Source organism: Tenrec ecaudatus, chromosome 14, assembly GCF_050624435.1.
Source record: "Tenrec ecaudatus isolate mTenEca1 chromosome 14, mTenEca1.hap1, whole genome shotgun sequence".
NCBI classification, from domain to species: Eukaryota; Metazoa; Chordata; class Mammalia; order Afrosoricida; family Tenrecidae; genus Tenrec; species Tenrec ecaudatus.
Window position 1 is genome coordinate 108,873,504 of NC_134543.1, and position 23,061 is coordinate 108,896,564.

Below are 23,061 nucleotides of genomic sequence, written 5' to 3' on the forward strand. Positions count from 1 at the left end.
ACTGCCAGCTAGCTATACAAAACAAACAAACAAACAAATGCCAACCCAGTGCTCTCAAGTGGAAGCCAACTCATAGGGACCCGATGACAGGGTAGAGCTGCCCCAGTGAGTTTCCGAGTAAAAAGCCCTGTTTTGCTCCCGAGGAGCTGCTGGTGGCTTCAAACTGACCTCAAGGATCAGGATGGGTCCGATGTGCCCACTCGCCATGGCAACTCCTCCAGTTAGCCACAGTCTGTCATAAAGTGGCGAGGAAGCATGGCTGGGTCCAGAAACATAAAACAGATTCAAAGATTCAAAATGTGCAAAATCAATTGAGAGGACCAGATACTGCTAAGCAGCCACATTAGTTTATGTGTTCATGGTGTGAAGTTTCCTTAAACTTATTTTCACCGAAACCAAAAGAAAATGAGCCATGACTCCCACGATCAAGACCCAGGAAGTAGAAGAACAAGGGCTCTTTAATTTGAATGAATCAGTAACTGGATCTTGACCAATAGGTAAAAGGGTCCCTTTCTTTCCATGTCAGCGGATTCCCCACTTCCCTCTGTCCTTCTAGTGGACCAAACATAGGGGCTGTCTCTGAGTCCTAGACAGTCCTGGAGGTTGGAAACGAGTCTTATTTCTAGCTCAAACTTATCGCCTGGGATATTCTTCAGTCGCCAAAAGTATTCTACACCTTGATTTAAGAACTCAGACCCACACAGTGGAGAGGACGCTTTTTCCCCAGGCTGTGCCCCATAGAGTTGGTGATTGTAGACATATCAGCCACGGATTCTGGGGCACAGGGAATTGAGCTGTGTCCCTTCACTACTATTGCAGACAAGTGACAGTCAATAAACATTCTGCCTCCCGATGGATGGGCAGGGTCACGTGAGTCTGGAACAAACCACTGGTGGCCTCCTTGCATTTGGGGATCTTGCTGGGGGGCCTTTGCCTGGAGCAAGCCTTGCTCCCTTGAAGTTGAAAAGACCGCATGACTGGGTGCCAGTAAAACAGCCAGGGATTTCTGGGTCCTGGTCAGAAGTTGGCTGGAGAAGGACCACTCTGACTGCCAAGGAACTGGCAGTGATGTCAGAGGCCAGCGCAACCAGAGAGCATCAGCAACAGCCAGCCAACAAAGGACTTCACAACAAGGGGGGGGGGAATCACAGAGGGGGGTGTGTGTGTGTTTCCGCCCCCTACCCCTTTCTTCTAATAGAGGAAGAGTGGATGTATTCCAAGCCATCCCCTCCACCCCCCACCCCTTCCTTTTGGTAACAACACTGTAACTAGTGAGGAAGCTGCTGTCTGTGTGAGCCCAGCGGCAGTTCTGTGGGGTTGCTTTTCCAGGTTGTCAAGTGGAAGTTTCAGAACCAACTCTGAGTGAGATGCGGTATTTTTCCCACCTAAATGTAAACATGTCACTTGGCGTTTGGGAAAGAGCAGAAGCCATTGAGGAAGGAAAGATCCTTCCTGTGTCCCCTTCTTCTCTCTTTCACTCTTTAACCCTACTCCAAAGACCATGAAAAGTTTGGCAAAAACAACAACAATAACCATCCCAAACCAGCTCTTCTCTTGTTTTTCTTTCACTAGGACCATGTGGTTCGTCCCAGCCACTGAGAGTCCTCAGTGCTGCATAATCCAACGCAAATGAATAAAACACAACCGTTCTTGGAAATGAACTTTGGATTAAAATCCGCTTGTTTTGGAAGATATGACTTTTCTCTCATTTGTGACAGTTCATTGTCAATGATGTCACTTCAAGGACATTTTCATCTCTCCCACAACATAGTACACGAAACACTTGCCTGGAAACGCGGCTCATTAGCCCGCAAAATTATACTGTACGGAATGGCTTTCATTCAAAGCAGAAATGGGATTTTTCGCAGGCAATTCCTCTATTTTACAAAGATAAAGCAGTGTTTGCGTCTCCCCAGCTGTTTGGCTTAGTGGTTATACAGAGAAACGTGTGTGTGTGTGTGTGTGTGTGTGTGTGTATACACATATCAGGGGTAAGGTGGGGGCGGGTTTATGAGGATGTGCGTCAAAAAAAAAAAAATACGGAAAGGGAAAAACAACTTGGACCTCAAAACTAAGGCAGAACTTCACGGACCGACAGCTCCTCTGAGCTGCAATGATTTGTCCTCTGGATGTTTGGAAGACGGCCCCGGGAAAAGGGAGCGAGGCAGCCCAGGAGGTAACGGAGGGCGGGCGGCAGGCAAAGGCTGCAGCGGCCGCGGCGAGCTGGGAGCCGGGCCCCGGGGAGACGCTGGCCCGAGCGGCTCCTCGCCGGTGGGAGAAGGAGCGTGCGCCCGGAGGAGGGACGCCCGGGCCACCGCGGGGTCAGCGGGGCGGCGGCGCCGGGGAGGGGGCCTGCGGGCTGCGCGCCGGCCCAGGGGAGAGCGCCCGGCCGCCCGCGCCTCCTACCGTCCGCGCCCGGGGGTGGGAGCCGCGCCGCCCGCCGCGGCGCGCGGGGAGGGAGCGGAGCTCGGGCTCCTCTGACGGACGGACGGACGCGCGCGGGGATGGATCGAATTACACCATTTGCCGAGCCGCGGTTTGTTTGGCTCCGGCTCGGCCCCGCCGCCGCCGCGATCGCTGCAGCCGGGACCGGTGGGGGCGCGTTGCAGGATTACATGGAAGAAACGCAAACCTAAGGCGCCCGAGGACTAGATCGATGTGACATTTTGCCTTTATTGCCACCCTCGCCGCCCCCCGGAGCGGGACCAGCCTTTCCTAGTTTCTTAGACCAGCCTCTCCCCATGAGGTAAGACGAGTCTTTTTAAAAATTGGCTGATGTTGGGGACGTCCGATGGGGGGGGATCGGACCCGGATCCTCCGAGCCTGGCTCGTAGCCTGTGAGCGCGCGCAAGTGCGTGCGTGTCAGTGTGTGTGCGTGTGTGATTGTGTGTGTGTGTGTGTGTGTGTGTGTGTGTGTGTGTGTGTGGCGTGTCGCTGGAGAGTTGATGTCTTTTCCAAGCAGGTCTCTCCGCCCGCCGTGCGAGGGACAGGCAGAGAACTGGAGAGCTGGGGGGGACCGGTCAACGCGGGCCCAGCTGGATGTTTGGGGGAGGGGCGACTTGGACTTGACCCTCCGCCACCGTGCACCTTCCTTTAAATAAATAAATAAAAAGCCGAGGGAGGGGGCTCCTAAAAGTTTCTTGCCGGGCAGCGCCCGCTCGGCGCTCCCCGCGCATTGTCAGCCAGAGCTGGAGCTCGCTGGGTCCCGGGCACCACGTCTCCAGCGGCGGCCCGCGACAGCGCAGCCGAGGCCGGAGATGCTGGCTGCAGATCGGCCGCCCCTTCCTGCCGGTCACCCCGGAGCGGACGCCCAGGCAGCGGGGGTCGGGCTGGCAGCGGGCCCTGGTGGGCCCTGGGGAGCAGGGACGCGGCGCAGCCTTGGGGATCCGAGCGGCTCCCAGACCAGGAGCGCAGCCGCCCAGCTAGCTGTCAGTGCGCCCCGGGGTAGACAGCTCGCAGTCGCCCCTCCGGTGGACGGGCGGGGGCGGCAGCGACTTGGCCTCCCCACCCCCAGGCTCGGATCCGCTCCCTCCGGGAGGGCAGCCACTTCCCACCTGCCCCCCTGCCCGTGCTGGCCGAGCGCGCCGCCGCGGGCGGGCTGGGGACCCCGGAGCTGCCCGTGCCCACCCCCCACTGTCCACCCGGGGCCGGGCCGCCGCTCGCAGCCACTCTCCCCGGCAACTTTCCGTGCTTTGTTCTCCCGCTGGAAATGGTTTACGGAAGCGTCTTGGACTGGGTATCCGCCAGGCGGCCGGAGCCCGGCGCTGAGATGCGTTCCGCTCGCGTCTCCCCATCAATTATGGATAGGAACAAATAAGGAAGAGTCAATTTTGCATGAGCCCCTTCGCCGCGTCCGGCCGCTGGGAGGGAGCCGCCGCCTCGGTCTGCAGTAGCGGACTGTGAGGGGGGGCGCGGGGGAAGGTGAGGAGGCAGGTAGGGAAACTTTTATTCCCCATCCTGAGGGCCCTGAGGTCGGTCCCCAGGCTGCCAAGCCTGATCCGGCAGCCCGCTGGGGGGCAATTTCGAAGCGTTTAAAGCTTCTATTATGTAGAACTCTAGGATTCAATGGAAAGGTCATAAAGGACTAGCCAGTGTAGGCGCGATGTGGGCTTGGAAGACTCCAGGCACTAGAGCGACCCAGGGAGGGTTTAACCCCTAAGCTTGTAAAAGTACTAGACGCCCCGGGGTGGGGTGGCTGGGGGGGAGGCTGGCTGTAAGGTCGTGCATTGTAGCACGTAGAGGACCCAGGCCCTCCCAGTTCCGAGGCCTTACCTGTTAGGTCAGCATCCCCACCCCTCACCGCCCTCAGCCGGGTGCTTGTCATTCATAGCAGAGATTGCAAATCCTTAGGGATACGTGGTCTTGCAAACAGTAAGTGGACCCGGTCTCCTTCAAAAAGAAAGGTAGTGTTTGGGTTCCTGGAGGTGGGGGGGGGGCGGGGGAGCGTGTCTAGAGCAATTTTCTCAAGAACTTCTGGCTACTTCCTCTGTAAGTCTGCGGTAAGAAGTGTGAGCGTGTTTTACAAATCGCCTTTCCATGCACTCGGTTATTTGAGCCAATACGTTGGATTCTTGTCTTTATTATGAAGGCTGACGCCCCAAGAGAAGGTTTACACGTTCCGGAACTGGTATGGTCTCTCAGAGTAGGGCAGGTGCCTGTTTAAGGATTCCCCCACTCCCCAAGAATTTTCTTGCTAGAATTAAAAGATAGAGCTGGCTTAGAGTGAGGAGTTTACTAGCGTTTTGGTGCTTAGAGACAATAGATCTTGATGCTGCTTTATAAAATGGTTTCCTCACCATCATCAGTATCTAACTTGGGAAATTAAGTTGTGTGTAGTCATGTTTAATGTTGTGAGTGGCAGGCGTATCTTGTCAGGTTGGCAGATATTACATAAACACTTACCCGGGTTTAGATAAATAGAATTTGCCAGATAAGCGCTGAGGTTTTGGTCTATATAACTATTTGTTTCCACGTCTTATGTTAAATAAACTCCCAGTCGGCCGTAGTTGAGTTTTGTGTGTTTTCTAGTTGGCGTCTGTCATTGGATTCATCTCCTTAGCGGGTGCTCCCAAAGCTAAACAGATAACCCTCGGATTTCCAAAACGTGTCAGGAAGCGGGCGGCTTTCTTTCATAGGCATATGTCACTTAGATGAACGATTGATTGCCAGCCATGTCTTCCTAGATCCTGCCAACTCCTTCTACTAGGGGTGCTACAGAGAGAATCCTTTCAAGCAACGTGGTGATGCAGGAGAATGTACCAGGGATATTGTGACTCCCGCATCACCAGACAGCTGGCTAACGGGAGTTTGATTTAGATTTGTGGGCAGTCTGCCTGCCCATCTTTTTTTGGGGGTGCCCTCTAATAACACCATCTGGTCATGTCTCCCCTGGTTTGATGGCATTGAAAGATGGCTGTGATGTAAACCTGTTAGTCCTTAGCGTGAAGGCAACGTAGACTTGCAGCGGACTTGGGCTCCCTGTGCCAGGAAGGATCTGTCCAGTAACTGAGATCTGGGTAAAGCGGGGCCCTGCATCACATGCTGTGGTTTCTGTGGCTTGAGAGACACATGGGCAACAAGGGAACCCGAGCTTGAGCTTTGGATCATAAAGAAGTTTATAATGACTAAGGACTTACTGAAAGTGGAGTTCTTCACTCCTTTCTGCTCCATGGTAATGAACTGCGGTAATTAGCTTAGTCATTGTTCTCGCCTGTGAAGTTCACTAAGATACTGAGAATGAAATAAAGCATCTGAATCAGGGTCATTTTTCACCCTCCTGATGCATTTCACAGAGTGGAGAGCCTGGCTGGCTGCCTAACCGTTATTGGTGTAACCATAGGAGGTGAGTGAACTCCTCCCTTAGCTGGATAAGAGATTGTCTTTTATTTCAATTAAGATACTTTAAGGTTGCACTTTCAAGACTGGCTCCTTCATAGCAAAGCAGGAGGGTGTTGAGGGATGCGAACTGGGTGTACCTGTCATTTTCAAGGTACTGCCCGAGCCCATGTTCCACTGCCAGATGAGCAGGATATGTTTTTGTATGTTCAACTTGAGCAAGAATGAAAAGAAATCAAGGATGGCCAAGTGAATGACTGGACAAGACCAGTAATCAGCCACCTGTCTTTTGAAGCATATTGTTGTATCCTCGATCTTTTCCAGCAAGATGAGCCCTACCAGTTACTTAAGGTGTCTCGGGCCTCCCCCTTGAATGCTAATGATTCATGGTACTGTTAGTAACAATTCACAGATTGAAACTCTCCCAAGAGTTACAACCCTGGTTTGCTGTGGATCGCGGGAATGAGAACATCCAGTTAAAATCTACCAACGTCCATGGCGCTGGTCGCTGTTTATTTTGGGAACCGCTGCCAACTTTTAGATGAGAGAGAGAAAAAATAAAAGAGTATGTGTTTTGATTTATTCCACGACACATGGAGAGAACAGAAGTCACAAACCGATACTGGGCACACTTTCCAGTTGGTGCAGCCGTCCCTAGGCTGAGTTCTCATCCTGAGACCCTGACCATGGAGGCAGCACAGCTGAGAGTTGAAGCCGCTTTCATTTCTCCCAACAAGAAAACTAACTGTTCTGACTTTGAAAGACATCCATTTAGGGAGCCCACTGTGAATCAAATCAGTGGTCCACCCAGATAACCAGATGAGGCCTCCTTATTCTCAAACTTTTCTTTTCTGTTAGGCTTTTGTTAATTCGCCCAGATTAGCATTTTAACAACCCTGAAGTGAACTTCTGCCATTGGCTCCACTTGGATTCAGTATGTAGATCATCCATCATCCTGTCCTTGGCTACAACAGGCTGCTGGCTCCGTCACCATTTGGAGCTACACAGAATCCATCCGACTGTGAACAGCACAGCTGGCTACAGCAATTTTTCCTTCCACGTCACTGGCAGCATTGTCGAGCTGTGGTAACTAAAGTTAACACCCAGAACGGGGAGATTGCATTGTTTGGCAACCTGTGCCTGGCCCCTCATCTGGCTCTAGGGGCGCACCTACAGAAAAAGAAGCCCCACCTGATTGCCTTGGGTAACATGTCCCACTTGAGCGGGGGCCTGCCCCAGCCTGATAAGACCCCCAGCAAAGCCTCATGAGGCTTGCTGATCAGGATTACAGAAGTGTTGCTGTGTGCCCTCAAGTTGATTGGGAATGACGATTGGAACCCAAACCAAGCTGACAGCCACCGAGTCGATTCTGATGCATAGGGACCCTGGAAGGCCGAGAGAACTGCGCCTTCGAATGGCTGAGGCCAAGTCTTTACAGAAGCGCGTTGCTTCATCTGTTTCCTGCGGAGTAGTTGGTGGGTTTGAGCCACCAACCTTTCGGTGAGCAGCCTAAGGCTTTACCCGCTGCTGCACCACCAAGCCTCCCTGATTGATGGTGAAACGACCAGTTACAGAGTTGTTGTTGGGCGCCTTTGAGTCCAGTCAACTCTGACTCACAGCCACCTTGCATGTAGTGTAAAACTGCCTGTGGGCTGTCAGCTTCACAGGAGAAAAACACGAGTCTTTTCTTCCTCTGAGCCGTGGAGTGGGTTCGATCCATCCACCTGGTGGTCAGTGGCCATGGGCTTAATGGGGATACGACCAGGGCTCCTCGTTACAGAGTCAGCAGGAGTCTTTCTATCAAGGCTCATCCCAGACCTCAGTCTATATTAAAAGGGGTAGGAAGAAGTGAACTTGACTTTAGACTCTGATTCACAATTGCTTCCCAGACTTTTGGCTAAGACAGAGTGTAGACTTTGATTCCACATGTCTGAAAACAGGGTAAGATCTTGTCTAGTTCCTGGGTGAATGACACTTGTCAGTTGCTTTATCTTTTTTTCACAATACCATGTGATATCCCCACATCTATGATTCATGTCTAATGCCTTCTTTCATTTTTCACTCGCTTGTTTGCCTTCTTGTTTTTCGAGCAGATCGTTGTTAGCAGGACTTATTGCTTATTAGGCAAGAATGTTGTCTCTTAGGCGGGTTCATTTGTAAGATTATGTGACCAGTTTTTTTCTGTTTTGTTTTTGAAATAACTTGTAGAGTGAGGAATTCTGCTTTGGATGTTGGATGAGAGGAGGGGTGATGGTCTCACGGTTTGGTGGATGTTAGCTAGTCTCCTGTCCTCCCCCTGACGTTCATGAAAACATTCACAAAATAGCTGGGAGGTGGAGAGAGAAAACTGGGAGGAGGAGGTGAGTGGAGAAAGGGAGAAGGAAAGCATAACAATTCAGCCACTGAAGGTTTATTGCTGGTCGCTTTACTGAGTTCTAGGTGCCATATGGAGCGCTTTCTCGTGGTTTTGAAATATTTATACAGAATGAAGTGATATAGGTACAGTATGGCTATGCTCTTAAATCTTCACCTTTCCCTAAACGGAATCATATTTGGGCCCTTCCATTTTCATTCTTGTCGGCCAAATAATTAGGACACCCTTCTCTTTCCAAGTGCCCTAGACAAGCGCCTTCCTCCACCATGTTTCTCCGTGCAAGGCCTTCCTGGGAAAGATGACAGAGGCATAGGACAAAGGGCAGTATCCGTCACTCTCTCCCTAAAGGTGCTTCAGCGTCCCAGTGCGATTGGCATTCATTTCCCTGATCTTGGCAGGGGACGATGCAGTGTGCACCCTGTCCATTCCCCGGGAGTATCTATGGGCCCCATCCACAAAGAGAGTGAAAGCTGTTCAGACAAGAGCGGCACCAGGCTGGAAGGTGGATTTCTGACGTCTGACTATGTATTACATGGGAATGTCCATTTTCTCTTAGTTACGCTGGCAGGAAAAAAAAATAAGCCCTTCCCCTATATGAGTAGCCAGAGAGATGGAGAAATTGTCACCACCCAGCATCAGTTGGTTGGTTGGTTTTTCAAGATTCTGAGAGAAAGAGACCAAACAATTAGAACCTAACCACTACACACCATACTGAGATTTAAGTTTTTCAACATCTATTTAAGCGAAGGAAATACGGGTTCTTAAAGCATCCAATATGCTCGTACATGTATAATAAGGTCTCAGGAAGTCCTTCCATTACTCTGCCTATTATTAGAGTGTGTATTTTAAAGTAAAGCCAGGAGTCGACTACTGTCAGTAGAGGAATTGACACCTACCAACCAGAGCAGATGAAACTCTTGGAGAAAATAACACTCCAGGCCCCAGGAACGCACTGTTAGCAAACTGGGGGATCAGACTCCTGCAGGGCTGATGTTGCTGTAGACCCAACTCGCTCTAAGGATCTCTGGAAATTAAAAGAACAACAACAACAAAAAACCGATAGTGGTTTGCATTTATCAGTGCATTCATTCCCAAGCCTCTTCTGAGTCCTTGCTTGAGCAAATAAAATTATGTTTCAAAGCTCCCCTCCCTCCCCCAAAAAAGGAGAGGGAGAAGAAAGGAAGGATCCCAGAGCTGCTTCTGCTTTAGCCACGGCCGGGGACCATTTGTTCCTTGGGCTTGGCTCAAGTGTCTCCTCCATACAAGTGGGGTGGGAAGAAGCTTCAAAGAGGAACACGCCAAGATTCCGCAGCTGCAGGACCCCAGGGAGCGGGATAGAAAAGAGGAGGTCCACAAGGAGCCCTAATCAAATGGCCAGGATTTTAAGGGCCAGAGCTATGGACATTGAGAAGCGGGCCAGCTTATTTTTGGCTAGGGTGGTCAGGGAAGGCTTTGTGGAGCCCAGTGATATTTGAGCTGGTCCTTGACTAGGTAGGGGTTAGACAGGTGGACAGTGAGGGGGCGTGGGGGAGGTGATGAGCGGGAGGGCATTCCAGGCATAGAGAACAGCTTAGGCTGAGGCTGTGGGCGCCTAGGTCAGTGGACCCGTGTAAGTCCTGACTCCAGATGGACTTGCATTTCAGGTGTGAAAGGCAGTTTGGCAGGCAGTCCACCAATGTGAACTGACTGTCTCTCTCTGCTCTGTTGTGCCAGACATTTGGCTGATGGCCCCTGGTTGCCAGCATCAATATGATTACGATCAGTCTGGTGGAGAGTCAGTAGATTGCTCTGTGATCGGAACTAAGAACCCCAAATCATTCAGCTACCAATGGGGGAACACTGCCTTAAGAGATTACATGGTTTGCCATAAAATGTCCAGCAACACAGCTCCTGATCCTGCAGAGTTGCTTAGTTGCGTCAAATGAGAGTATTGCAGCAGAGCTGTTTTAACGGAAAAAGACCTTAGACAAACACTCTATAAAATGGAACAAATTGTGTGTGTGTGTGTGTGTGTGTGTGTGTGTGTGTTTAGTGGAGTAAGTGAGAGATGAGGTCTTGGTGGGTCGGGCCATGTCCCTCATGCACAGCTGAGAACCAATCTGTCAGCAGGGGCTTGCATGTTGCTGTGGTGCAGAATATGCTGCAGCAACGCTTCTCGATGTATGTGGGATAGGAATAAAGGGTTGGTTATCTACTTCCAACAAAACCGGCCAGTGAAAACGCACAGGTCACAACAGTACAATCCTGTGTACGTAGAATGGTGACCCATCAGCATTTTCCGTGAGTTGGCACCTAACAGAAACACCACGAGAGGGATGTGGATACAGGACTTCCAGAAGAGAGCAGAAACCTCTCGAGAGGGTGAGCCTTACTAGAGTTGAGGTGTAGGAGCTCAGGCGACTGCAGGCTTGCGGAAGTTATATGGAATGTTCACCACTGAAAGCTAACCGAGGGGGTGACGCATGTAGACCTAGCAGATATAAGAGTGAAAGGGTTGGTTCCACTTCCTGTTGATAATTTTCAAGATACAGGTTTGTTTGTTTGGTTTTAATGACTATACAAATAATGAGTGTGGAACTACGGACGTCTTTTTCTGAGTGGTGGCAATGGGGGAGGCAAGTGAGCTGGAATGTTCCCAGCTTATCCATTTGGGGAATCCCATCCATGATATTGAGTGATGGGCGATCGGGTGATTGAGTACACTTTCTTGAGTCTGAGCTTTTTTGGTAAACCCACCCTGTCAACTGGGGAGCCCTGGTGGTGTAGTGGTTGCCAGTTGGCTGGCTATCTGTAACCACCAGTACCTCCGCTGGGCAAAGATGAGTCTTTATACTGCCATAATGAGGCTCTTCTACTCCGTTTTATAGGGTTGCCATGAGTCACAATTGACTCAATGGCAGTGAGTTTGTTTGCTTTGTCTGTTAGATTTTTTTGTGGTTATCATCAACTGCCATCCAACTGTTTTGGCTTCTCTGTAAGGATTCCCCTGCCCCCTCCAACCTCCATCCCTGACCTGAGTCGGGCTATTAGTGCCTAGGGCTTTCTATGCCATTACGCATCCCTTAAATTGATGCAAATGATAGCCAGTCCATGCTGCCACCTCATAGTGGAGGTGGCAAGCTCGATGAGAGGAAAGATCCGAAGCTCTGGACAGCACGAGTATGTTCACAAGAACACCAAATAAATGACAACTAAGAGAAAGAGTTGTCTTTGGGATTAATCAAGACAATTGCCCTGCCAAAAAAAGCTGAGCCCAGTGGTTCAATTTTCCTTGGTATATTTAAGTGTTTTACAAGTCCAGAGTTACATAACAGGCTGTCTTAGGAAGCGCAGAACCACTGCCAATTCATGATCAATCAGAAATTAAAAAATCGGCCCGTAGGGAAAAGAAGTCAGCATCTACAAATTCAATACCGGGAACTTTCAGGAATATTCCAATTGTGTGAAGCAGAGAACCTGTTGAGCTTAGTAATTGGTCTGGCTCCTACCCAGTCTCTTGTTGATGTGAAGGACAGACTGCCTCGCCTTGTGGCGCACACTTGCCTTCCAAACAAGACCTAAAATAAACCAGCCTAGTTCAGCTTGACTAATAATAACAGCCAGCCAGCATTTACTACGTGCTTGCTGTGGCTAGTGCTTCAAATGTTATCTAATCCTTGTGCCAGCCCCGAGTGTGTATTACTAATAGCTTACTAAGAGCACCCACCTATTAAAAGTTTACGATGTGCCTGGCACGGTTTGAAGTTTGCATTCTAAGTCAGCGTCTTTTAAGCTCAGTTCCATTGTAAATATAATAGTTAAGTTTACTTACACTCGAGGACAACAAAGCACAGAGAGGCTTAAGTAAGTTATCCGGGGTCAAACAATTTATCTACCTGGTGAATACCTAGAACCAGGGGACTCGTGTCCATAAGACACAGCGTAGCAATAGCCAGCCGTAGCTGTGTGACTGAGGTGCTGGGTGCTCTTAAACGCACATTCCTTAACCTTTGTGGGCCTGCGTTCTCCTATATAAAAGGTAGGGGATGACAGCAGTACCCACCTCGTCTGATGGTTGAGAGACATACATGAATTAATATTTGGGAAGCACTTAGAAGACTGCTTGGCATGTAGTGAGTGATGTGTGTGTGTGTGTGTGTGTGTGTGTCTTAGTGTCCGTTGAATAAATATAAATGCAATCTGGCTTTTCAGAGCCGCGATGCTGTGCTGTCTTTTCATATGTGACTTGCTCATATTCTTTTAATCGATCTATAAACCTTGGATCCACTTCTATAACCAGCTACTCCACATCCCCACCCACTCTACTCGCTATAGGTCCAGATTAGAAAGGAGAGCTTGGCAGGCGGTGCCCAGACCTTGGCCACTGGTTGCAACTCTCTACCCGAGATGCTATGGTATCAGAGTTCTGCTTTCCTGGTTGGTTGTGTCTCAGAACAAAGAAATGCAGGCGATCGGGATGTAGTCTATGCTAGTGGACAATGAGCTCCTCTGGAGAAATTAGGCACCCTCCTTTCCACCCTCGTCTTTGTTCTCCATCAGTTAATCTCGATGTTCAAAATCATCACACGCCTTTGGGATCGAACCCAGATCCATAGGGTCCTGGCTCTGAAGAGGCAGTCAACTTTGCTTAGTCCAGATTGAGGCCCAGGAAGCTACTTTTTTAAACCAACACCCTAGATCAGCGGTTCTCAACCTGTGGGTCAGAACCCCTTTGGGGGTCGAATGACCCTTTCATGGGGTCACCCGATTCATAACAGTGATGAGGTAGCAATGAAAATAGTTTTATGGTTTGGGGGGGTCACCATCACATGAGGAACTGTATTAAAGGGTCGCAGCATGAGGAAGGTTGAGAGCCACTGCCCTAGATGGTTCATGTTAGTTGACCCTTGACCTCTCATGGAGTAAAGGTACCCTCTTGTACCCGATGGCTTTCAAACATCAGTGCGTCTGCAAAGCACTTGGCACCTAAGAGGCAGAAGCCAGTCCAAGCAAGACTTCAGTGCTGGTCCGCAGACTACTGCTTGGAGCGGAGGCCTCTGGTTATGCGTGGGAGACACCCTGGCTAGCTCGTGAAAGGGCAAAGAAAGATATAAAATGCGCTCAAAGCTGAAGAAGGTCTTATTTTTTCATCCCTTGCCAGTGCGCAAAAGATCTTCACAGTGAGCAGAAATTAAGAAAGAAGAAGCGAACTCGGCTATTTCTGCTGACCGGCCTATATCATATCCTGAATGGACTCCTGGGCCAGGATTCATAGCAATGCTTTGTGATTTAAGGATAAACTGAGATAAGGGTAATCAAACTTCATGCTTCAGGGCATAAGGTGATTGCCTGCTGCGGCGGTCAGGATGCAATTGGTCCCCTTGTGGTTGGCACAATTGACTCGATGCGTTCGAGAGACTACGGGCGCTGCTTCTGGAAGAGGCAGTCTGGGGTCCCTGGCATAGAACTCCCATCTCCTGAGACCACCTGGGAAATGATCTGTTTGGAGGTGAACACCCTATCATCACTGTCTTTAGCATTTTCGTTTCCTGTGAAGAGTCAAGAGGAGCCCCGGAGGTGGAGTGGTTACCCGTTGGGAAGGTCTAAACCCCAATTGCCATGTCGCAGAAAGATGGGTCATTCTACACTGGCCTCGTGTTACAGTCTCGGAACCCCACGGGGCAGTTCTACTCTGTCCTAGAGGGTCACTGCGAGCCACAATTGACTTGATGGCAGTGAGTTTGCTTTTGTATTATTAAGAGTCAAAGGCGCCTTGGTGGTGTAGTGGTTTGAGGCTTGGCCTGCTACTTGCTTGACCGGCAGCATCAACCCATGGGGATTGGGGGATAATTAGGCTATCCAACCCCCTGAATACTTACAACTTTGGAAACCCTCTTGTGCCCTCCAATGTCCCCGTGAGTTGGAACCCATGAGTCTCCGTGCTTTGCAAGCTCTGGCCCAAAGAAAGGGGTTGGTTAAGAGCAGGAGACATCTTGGGAGACGAGATGGCAGTGAGTCAGGTTTTCTCTATTAAGATTCAACGATGGAATGCATCTGTGTTTTCGAGCCCAGGGTGAGGCTGAGAGTATATTGTATTTGGGATGAGAAGATCTGAATGCCAGCCTCGATTAAGAATGTCCATGACCTAGATAAAGCACTGGCCCCTCAGAGGCTCAGCCTTTGCATGTGTAGATGCCCCTTCTTCTCCCACAGTGAACGTGAGCATCTAGGAACATAATGTGCACGGAAGTGCTTTGCAAAAACCAGATAAGCATTGCTCAGATGTAAGGCATCATGCTGGTAGGATGAGTTATGCCTTATGGAATTACTGTTTGTTATAATCAACAATATATAAACTCACACTCTATTTGATGATATCATACGCATAAATGACAGAGAACATTTAGTGAGTTCTTAATCGGTGCCAAACACTGAAATGCTTTATCTGCATTCTTGTAGAACCCTCACACCAGCCTTAAAGGAAGACACCTTTTTATTCCTGGTTTATAGATCAGGATACCAACGTGGAGTAAGTATCAGTTAGTTTCCTATTGCTGCTGTAATATATTACCACGATTTTAGTGACCTAACATAGGTGTCCTATTAGGTTATGCTTTGGGTTGCTAATCTCAAGGTCACCCCATGCTCCACAGGAGAAAGATGAAGCTTTCCACTCCCATAAAGAGTTAGACTCAGAAACCCGCACGGGCAACTCCCTTCTGCCCTGTAAGGTCACTGTGAGACAGGATTGACTTGGTGGCAGTGAGTTTTGAGAAAACAAAGCATATTTATTGTCTTTCATTTCTGGAGGAGGTCAGAATCCATAAATTGGTTGTATTGGGTAAAATCAAGATGTCAGAAAGAATATGCTCTTCCTGAAGCCTCCAGGAGAGAATCCAGTTCCTCGTCGTTTCCCACTTCTGGAACCCAGCTGCATTTGCGCACGTGCAGTCCTTGCTCCGGTGATAAAATTATTACTAAATTTTCAGTCGCATGATTCAGATCTCTGTTTCTGTTGCCACACCTCCTTCTCTGGCTTTTCTGCTGTCTCCTTTCATTTTTAATGACCGTGGTGATGACTTTGAGCCCACCTGCATAATCTCGATCGGGGTTCCTCAAACTATGGCCCGCGGGCCACATGCGGCCCGGCGGGGACATTTATCCAGCCCGCCGGGTGTTTTTGCCTATTTTGTTTTTTTACTTCAAAATAAGATATGTGCAGTGTGCATAGGAATTTGTTCATAGTTTGTTTTTTTAAAAAACTATAGTCTGGCCCTCCAATGGTCTGAGGGACTGTGAACTGGCCCCCTGTTTAAAAAGTTTGAGGACCCCTGCTCTAGATAATCTTTCTACTTTAAAGTTGTTCAATTAATCCTGTTTACAAATTGACAGGTTCCAGGTGCAGACAGATTTTTTTGAGTGGGTGCCCATTATTCTGACTGCTTTAGTGCCTTATTAGGAACACGCAGCAGCAAGGTCAGAATTCACACTCAAGTCTGACAACCTAGGCCTCCATCCCAACCATTCACCACCTACGCAAACGATGAAGCCACTGCTCCTGAGTCTGTTCTGACACAGCGAGACCCTACACAGCAGAATCAGACTGCCCTGCAGGGTTCCCAAGACTGTAAACCGTCCCATAAGCAGACTGGCACATTGTTTGCCCACAAAGTGACTGGTAGCTTTGAATGCAGACCGTTTGGCTAGGGAGCAATGCTTTAACTGCTGTGCCACCAGGGCTCCTTCCATCAATGACACCAAAACCAAAACCAAACAGAGTGCAATCATGTCAGTTCTGATTCGTAATGACCCTATGAATGACCCCCACTCAACCTCCTCAAATCGTTCTGTAGAGGAAAAAATATGTGTATATATATACACACTATACACACACACATGCCCTATATGTGTGTAGTCATCCTGTATATGTATGTCTATTGCATATATATGTATAGCATCATGTATAGTAGTCACCCATTTATTCTTCCCAGTAGAAACATTATTCATCTAATTGACTAAATATAGAATCTCTGAATCCAGTCATCTTCACTGGGTGACGTTTAGGAACCAGAGTATATCTGCCTTGTTGGACAATACGAATGTCTTTTAATGGCATTTCTAGTTCAGTCTAGGATGGCTGAAGACAGATGGCAGGGAAGCTGGGCCACCCTCTACTGGCTCCGACACTCTCTCTTGGCTAATTGGATGGGTACCTCAGATGAGACAGCGCTATCCCATCCACTGATACTCAACACCAGTCACGTTTCCAGCTTAGTGTCTACAGGGGCCAACCAGGATGTTTCTAACGAACTGTAGAAAGTTGTCAAGAATCATCCCACAAACTCTCTTACCTACCCTTTCTCTCTCCTTATCTTCTTTGTGTCAGCCAGTTAGCTCACTTCGGAGGTCTGAGAAAAGATTAAGCACAAAAAGCTGGAAGTTTAGACATTTAGGATTACCTTAACGGTTATTGGGCAGTTGCCCCAGAGTTGATCCTGAGTCAAGGAGACCCCACCTATGTCGAGGAGACCCCACCTATGTTGAACTATATCCCCTGGGGTTTTCAATGAGTCGTTGTTCCAAAATAGCTCTTCCAGGCATTCTTGCAAGGCACCTCTGAGTCGACTCAAACTGCCGACTGTTCGATGACCAGACAGGCAGGTACATTAACCTTTACCGTCACTCAAGTACCTGCAGCTCAGTTATTGGCCAACAAAACATCTAAAGTCGAGGCACTGACCTGCCTGGCCTCAGTTTCCCTCTTAGAACCAAGTGGATTGGGAGCGGGCAGCAGAAAGAGTCTCGAATGATCACCAGAGTACTTCTTAGTGACAGGAGTCCTCAATGTTATATTTGTCTTCCTATTTCCAATTACCTACATAGTATAATCAAATCTAGGAGTGATTTGATTAATTTTAAGTTTTTCATTAAGTGAGAGTTTAATTAACTTCATGAAGAGCTACGTAGGCATCTATATAAAGAGACAAACATACAGACGCTCCAACTTATAAATTTATTCTTTCCCTTTTACATTTTACACTTGCTCTTTTCTTTCCTGATCACTTAAACTTAATTGCTGCTAATATAATTTTAGGCTCTATTTTAAGAAGCACATAGATAATATTTTCAGTTAGCAGTAATTGCACCTATTTCAGCTTTCAGGCTTGATATACTACCATTGGACAATTTCCCTGTAATTTTCAGTTATAACCCTAAAATTCCATCCACCTTTGAGCATACAGAATGTTAAGGCAAATGAATTTCTCCCTGGCTGGTTTGCAGTGGCTGCTGCAGTTGCGTAGCTAGGGCTAAATACGGGACAAAGAACACCTTCGTTGATTGATTTGCAGCATCTATGGAACAGGTGGGACTATGGTAGCCACTGTGCAATCCACTTACCATCTTTGACGGAGTTTTCTTCAGAGGTAGATAGATTCCTTACAACTCATCCGCGTCGGACATGGCCTTTGGACAGCTTGGTGTTGTAAGGCAGGGGTCATCTGGTGTGATGGCTCAGACAGCCGTGAGACGAGCGTTTGAAAAAGGTGCGTGAGTGGTTATGTGCTAGGCTGCTTACCACAAGGCCTGCCCTTCAAACCCACCAGCTTCTCAGTGGGATGAGCCTTTGTATTCCCTTCAAGGTTGACCGTATCAGGAATCCACAGGGGGCCCTTCCACCCTCTGCTGCAAGGGTCGCCCTGAGTCTGAATAAACCGGCTGGCAGTGAGTTTGTTTTTGATTTAACCTATGAGAAGGAAGACCTTAATTTCCAAAGGATAGGGAAATTTGACAATAATCACGTGACTCACCTCTTGCCATTTGCTTAATTCTGTTGCAAGTATTTTCACCATTGCCAACCTTTTACACTAGACTCAAAAAAATGTGATGTTTGCTGAGGCAGAGAATACCTTACCATGGGTGTGTAGGCACAGATGTGTTTTAACACTACACCACCACAAACACACATCCTGAGATTTACACACCTGCACATATAGTGAGACTTAAAAAGATAAACTTTACAATCAGACAGAGGTCCGTTGTCACCTGACCTTATCAGTTTACTGGATTAGAGAAATCAGGCAAAGCTTCCATTTCTGTCTGTCTTTGTTTCTGTTTGTGTACAGTGGGAAAATAATGCCACTTATCCTAAAAAAACAGATGTGTTATCAATTAGGGGCTAATGAGTGTAAATTGGCCAGGACAGTTCTTAGAAAACATTTAAGTGCTCCGTGGGGTTGAGTCGGTCATCATTTGAATGCTTTGGGCTACACATAACATAAAACTGAACTCAAAATTGCTTGCACAATACAGTTTATTAAGTCACATCATTGAAAGGCATAAGAAGGGGGTGGTTTGTGTGTTGGGGTAACAATATCATCAAAAACGCAAGTGCCTTCCATCTTTCTTTTCTTTTATTCTTAGCCTATCAAGTGTGTCCTAGCTAGCTCCTTTTTATGGCCTCACGAAGACTGGCACATTCTAGATGAGAATCCAGCAGATCAAGAGACCAGTTTTTCTACGAAAACTAACACGCTTCCCCTCGATTTCCGTGCACAGAGCTGCATCACATGCTTAGACTGAAGCCTAAAACAGCCTCAATAGAGATGGGCCCATGGCTATTACTCTTGGCTTCTCATGGATGTGGGAGCAATTTCAGCATTGTGTGATAAAGTATTGTTGTTTATGCATCGCTAAATTTCTCTGAAGGCACTCCGGGAACAGTGTGGGTCACGTATTGGGCTCCTAACCTCAAGGTCAGCAGTTGAAGTCCACTGTCTGTTCTGTGAGAGAGAAAAGAGGCTGTGGGCTCCCAATCTGGGGTGACTGTGATCTGGAAGGAGCTTAGTAGCAGTGCCTTTGGGGGGTTATGCATGAAGAGCCCAATGGGAGTTAAGTGCTAGGCTGCTACATGAACGATGGGTGATTGGAACCCATGAGCCACTCCGTGGGAGACAGGTGGAATACTCTGCTTCTGGGACGATTCAGAAGCCCAGTAGGGTAGCTCAAATCTCTTCCTGCCGGTCCCTGTGCGTTGGCCTCGATTCCATAGCAGTCATATGGTGTCTCTTGCGTAAGCACATTCACGAGTCCTTTAAAACTATCGAGATTTGGTGCATGGCCAGTCATATTTCTTTGGCATTACTAAACATTTTGCATACCTGGAGCAGGATGTGCCTTCCATTAGGCAATTAAAAGTGTAAAAGATGGGATTTTAAGAGACAATGCTGCAGAAAGGAGTCAGAATGTGTAAAATCGGTTTGTCTTTGCTAAGGGTTCATGTTCTCTCTCTCTCTCTCTCTCTCTCTCTCTCTCTCTCTCTCTCTCTCTCTCTCTCTCTCTCTCTCTCTCTCAACTGTAGCTTGTCTTCACTGAGAAATAAAACACCCCTGGCCAGATGAGCCCTTTGAAACATCATAATAAATATATGGCATAATTATAAAGGCACTATATTTCTCGGGGGGGTAGTGACAGAAATGTTAACTCTGTTTTTCTCATCTCTGTAAGACATTTCATGATTACAAATTCACATTTCCTCATGGTCCCTACTTCAAAAACCATTAGCCCTTGAAGCACTCACCGTAAAAGTTTCATGGGTTTCTGATACATATTAAAAATCTCACGTCCGTGAAGGAAAGTTACCTGCTCCTCCGCCTTCTTTTTGTCAATGTTTCTTGTCACTTAATGAAATATATTGCAGGCTACCTGAGGGGAACCTATGCCTGGCTTCATGGTTCCCTCACTGTGTACTGTTTAACCTCATTTCCTGGTACAGTAACACAATAAATCAGCTCTGCAGCACTAGGAATGTAGGCAAGGAGGTTTCACCTTTACTTCACTTGGACACCTGATCGGCCTTTGGACTCAGATATAAAAATTAATCACCGAGATTCTCAATGTCTGAAATTTCTTTTTTCGGTGGTTTATGGTTATATTTTTGTTCACCAATATAAAGCTTTATCAAATAAAGCTCATCTCCCTGAAAGGCAAACACTAGCCTGTTCTGTTCTGTGTACTCCCAGCCTGCACTGCTTGCCTTCCTGGGTCTCCATGAGTACAGTCGGTGCTCATTCAAAGTCAGATTCTGCCTCTTAGCCTCTCCGAACCTAGCTTACCTCACTGGAAAGTTGAGATTATATGTTTGTCTCATAGAGGGGTCTGGCTTTAAAGAAGAAATGCATGCAAGAAAACCATTGCTCTCGAGTCGATTCTGGTTCATAATGAGCCTAAGGGGTAGAGGAGAACTGTCCCGTGCTGTTTCCCAGGCTGTAAATGTTTACCGGAGCAGACTGCCCTGCTTTCCCCACCAAGAGGCTGGTGGGTTCAGACTGCCCGGCACTCTTGCACTGTGCCACCAGCACTCCTGTCTGATATAAGTTCTCAATGAATTACAGCAGCTGGGTGACTAATAATTGCTTTTTTAAATCCTAAATGAAGGCTGCCTGTCAATGTGTGAAATATATGAGTTTTTTTTCTCAAAAAGTTCATGGAAAACTCCCATTATTTTTAGTTCAAGTTTTCCATGAACTGGGTGAAGAGCTCAGCCTCCCAGAACATCTTTGGATGGCTATCGCAAAATGCATAGAGAGATGAAAGACATACAGCAACAATTCTGCTGCCTGATGGGCATTCTTGAACACACATGGAAAGAGATACTACCACTATATGGGGACACGTTGCCATGCAAATGCTGGGCAGCATTCTGGCAACTGATATCGAGTTGATCTGGGAATAATTGTATGTTGTATTTTCATATAATGAATTGTGACATAAATAATGGACCAAGTGCTCCCAGTGAGTTAACCCTATTACTGTCGTTGAACCCGGTCATGGGATTACTTTATGGGGGGCATTCCCTACACGCATTCCCTTATCCATTACTAACCTATGAAAAAAATCATGTTTGCGTGAATTCAAAGAATCAAGTCCAGTGGTAATTGTACCCCGCCCTGGCTTTGTGGGCATGTGACCCGTGCAATCAACTAGGCGCCCACACTCAGAATAAGCTGCTGTCGCCACCTTGAAATGCTTAATTGTTTAATCAAGCACCCCCCAATGCCATTCTTCTACTGGTATCCATAAATCATGTAGCCAGTCCTGATTGCACCTTTTCCACAGTAGAACCTATTCTGTATCTCTCTGAGTACACAGACAGTTGGAAAGAGTCACCGAGTAACTACCGAGTTGTGTCTGAGTTCCCATTGCCTCACACAGAAAGGCAATTCGCTTGATATCTCTGGGTCTTGGGTTTCTCGCTTGTCAACTAAGTCCTGGTCCCCACAGGGTCACTTCCACTCGTGACCATGCTTTAAGAGCATATTGGATATAACTATGGTGGGCATTCCTTTAACACTAGAAACCAGAACACGAACCAAGGGACAAGTAGCAAGGCTAAAATTGTGGCCTCCAAATTTGTGGAAGGCCGTGGAGGACAGTGGGAGCCCAAAAGGCATCTGCAGAGTGTCCAGTCCCTTAGCCCTTGGCAGATCCCCTCCAGCCACTGGCAAAGGTCTGGAACAGCCTTACCCTGAAACCTAGAGCTCTGTAATCCCGACTGTACTGGATGCTTAGTCGGCTGGCCTCCCTCTGGAACCAACCTGAATTGGTCGTAGATGCAAGGATCTCTTGCTTGTTCCAGGACAAACATGTCTCCCCTGGCTTTTAAAATATTGACGGTTGTCCTTTCTTTCTTACACATTGTTTTTATTTTTAAATTTAGATTACTATTGTTTTATCCTCCCCACTTCATTCAGTTTTGGTTCATTATTGTTTCAGTTGGGTTTACCAGTTTGTGAAGCACAGAAGGAGTGGATGCGTAGAGATAGTAACGGATGCAAGGGTGTATAGAGGGGGTAGGGGCAGGGGTGCGGGGGAGGCAGGGAGGATGAGGGGAGTTGGGGAGTCAACAATGAAGGCAGGCTGGGTAGGTAGCGCTAGAACTGAATGCGATTACACAACTCATTTGAAAGGCAATTTAATCATGGGGTGGGGAGAAAGTGCTCTAAAATTGATGGGGTTAATGATTGTGCAATTCTTCTTGATACAATTGAACGGTTGCATTGTATGATATGTGGATTGTGCGCCAATAAAACCGGAAAACAAGAAAAGGAAATTAGATTATGAGGCTGATGCTCCTGGCCTCTGCACCCTCCATTTCAAAATGAAAGCAAACCCGTGCTTGAAAAGTTGAGCTTTCTGCTCAGTGTAATTGAAACCTTTGACCTTTCCACTAGACCTTGGGGTGAGACCACTTGCCCTTTGGGAATTTTGCAGCTGAAACTCAAATTGATGGAGCACGGGGATTCTTTCACTTCTTTCATTTGGCTCTGGGCTTTTGCTCCTGTAGATTTTTTTTTGTGTGTGCTAATTTCCCAGAAGAGACTCACACCGATGCATTTGCCGCCTATTAAACATGCGGGTCCCCCCCACCCCAACTCACCACCACCACACACACGCCTGAATCCAAGACCTTAATACTCCCACGTAAAAGCATTGGCATCCTTGAGAATGTTCTCTAATTTTCCAACCCAGAACTTTGATGTTTAGAAAGGTGAGCGTGAAAATCAAATTAGGAGTCCCGGAGGGGTCCAAATGCTTAAGCCCTGGGCTACTAAGTGAAAAGGTTCTAAAAGGTCACGGCCTTGACCGCCCTAGGGTTCAGTTGTACTTGTGCACGCGTGGGGCGGCCGTGAGTCCGAATCCAATCTGAGCTGCGCGCAGAGCTGTCTGGAGTGCGCACACTGTGAGGGCAAAGGGAGTGCCAGCCGTGGGTGTATCTGGCATCGTTTTACACGTCAACGCTAACTTTTAGAAAGGATGCCACAGTGTACGCCCCATGGCCCAAATAGCTTAATTCTATGAAGAATCAAGTCCCT

General features: G+C 47.9%; 1 protein-coding gene across 1 annotated transcript in view; it reads left to right on the forward strand.

The window, feature by feature from the left end:
* Positions 1-2,518: 2,518 nt before the first annotated feature.
* The window catches only part of SEMA6D (semaphorin 6D), a 60,569-nt gene continuing 40,026 nt past the window's right edge, over positions 2,519-23,061 (forward strand). The window contains exon 1 of the mRNA XM_075531643.1: positions 2,519-2,746. The gene's annotated coding sequence lies outside the window, so the exon portion shown is untranslated. The remainder of the gene's footprint in view (positions 2,747-23,061) is intronic.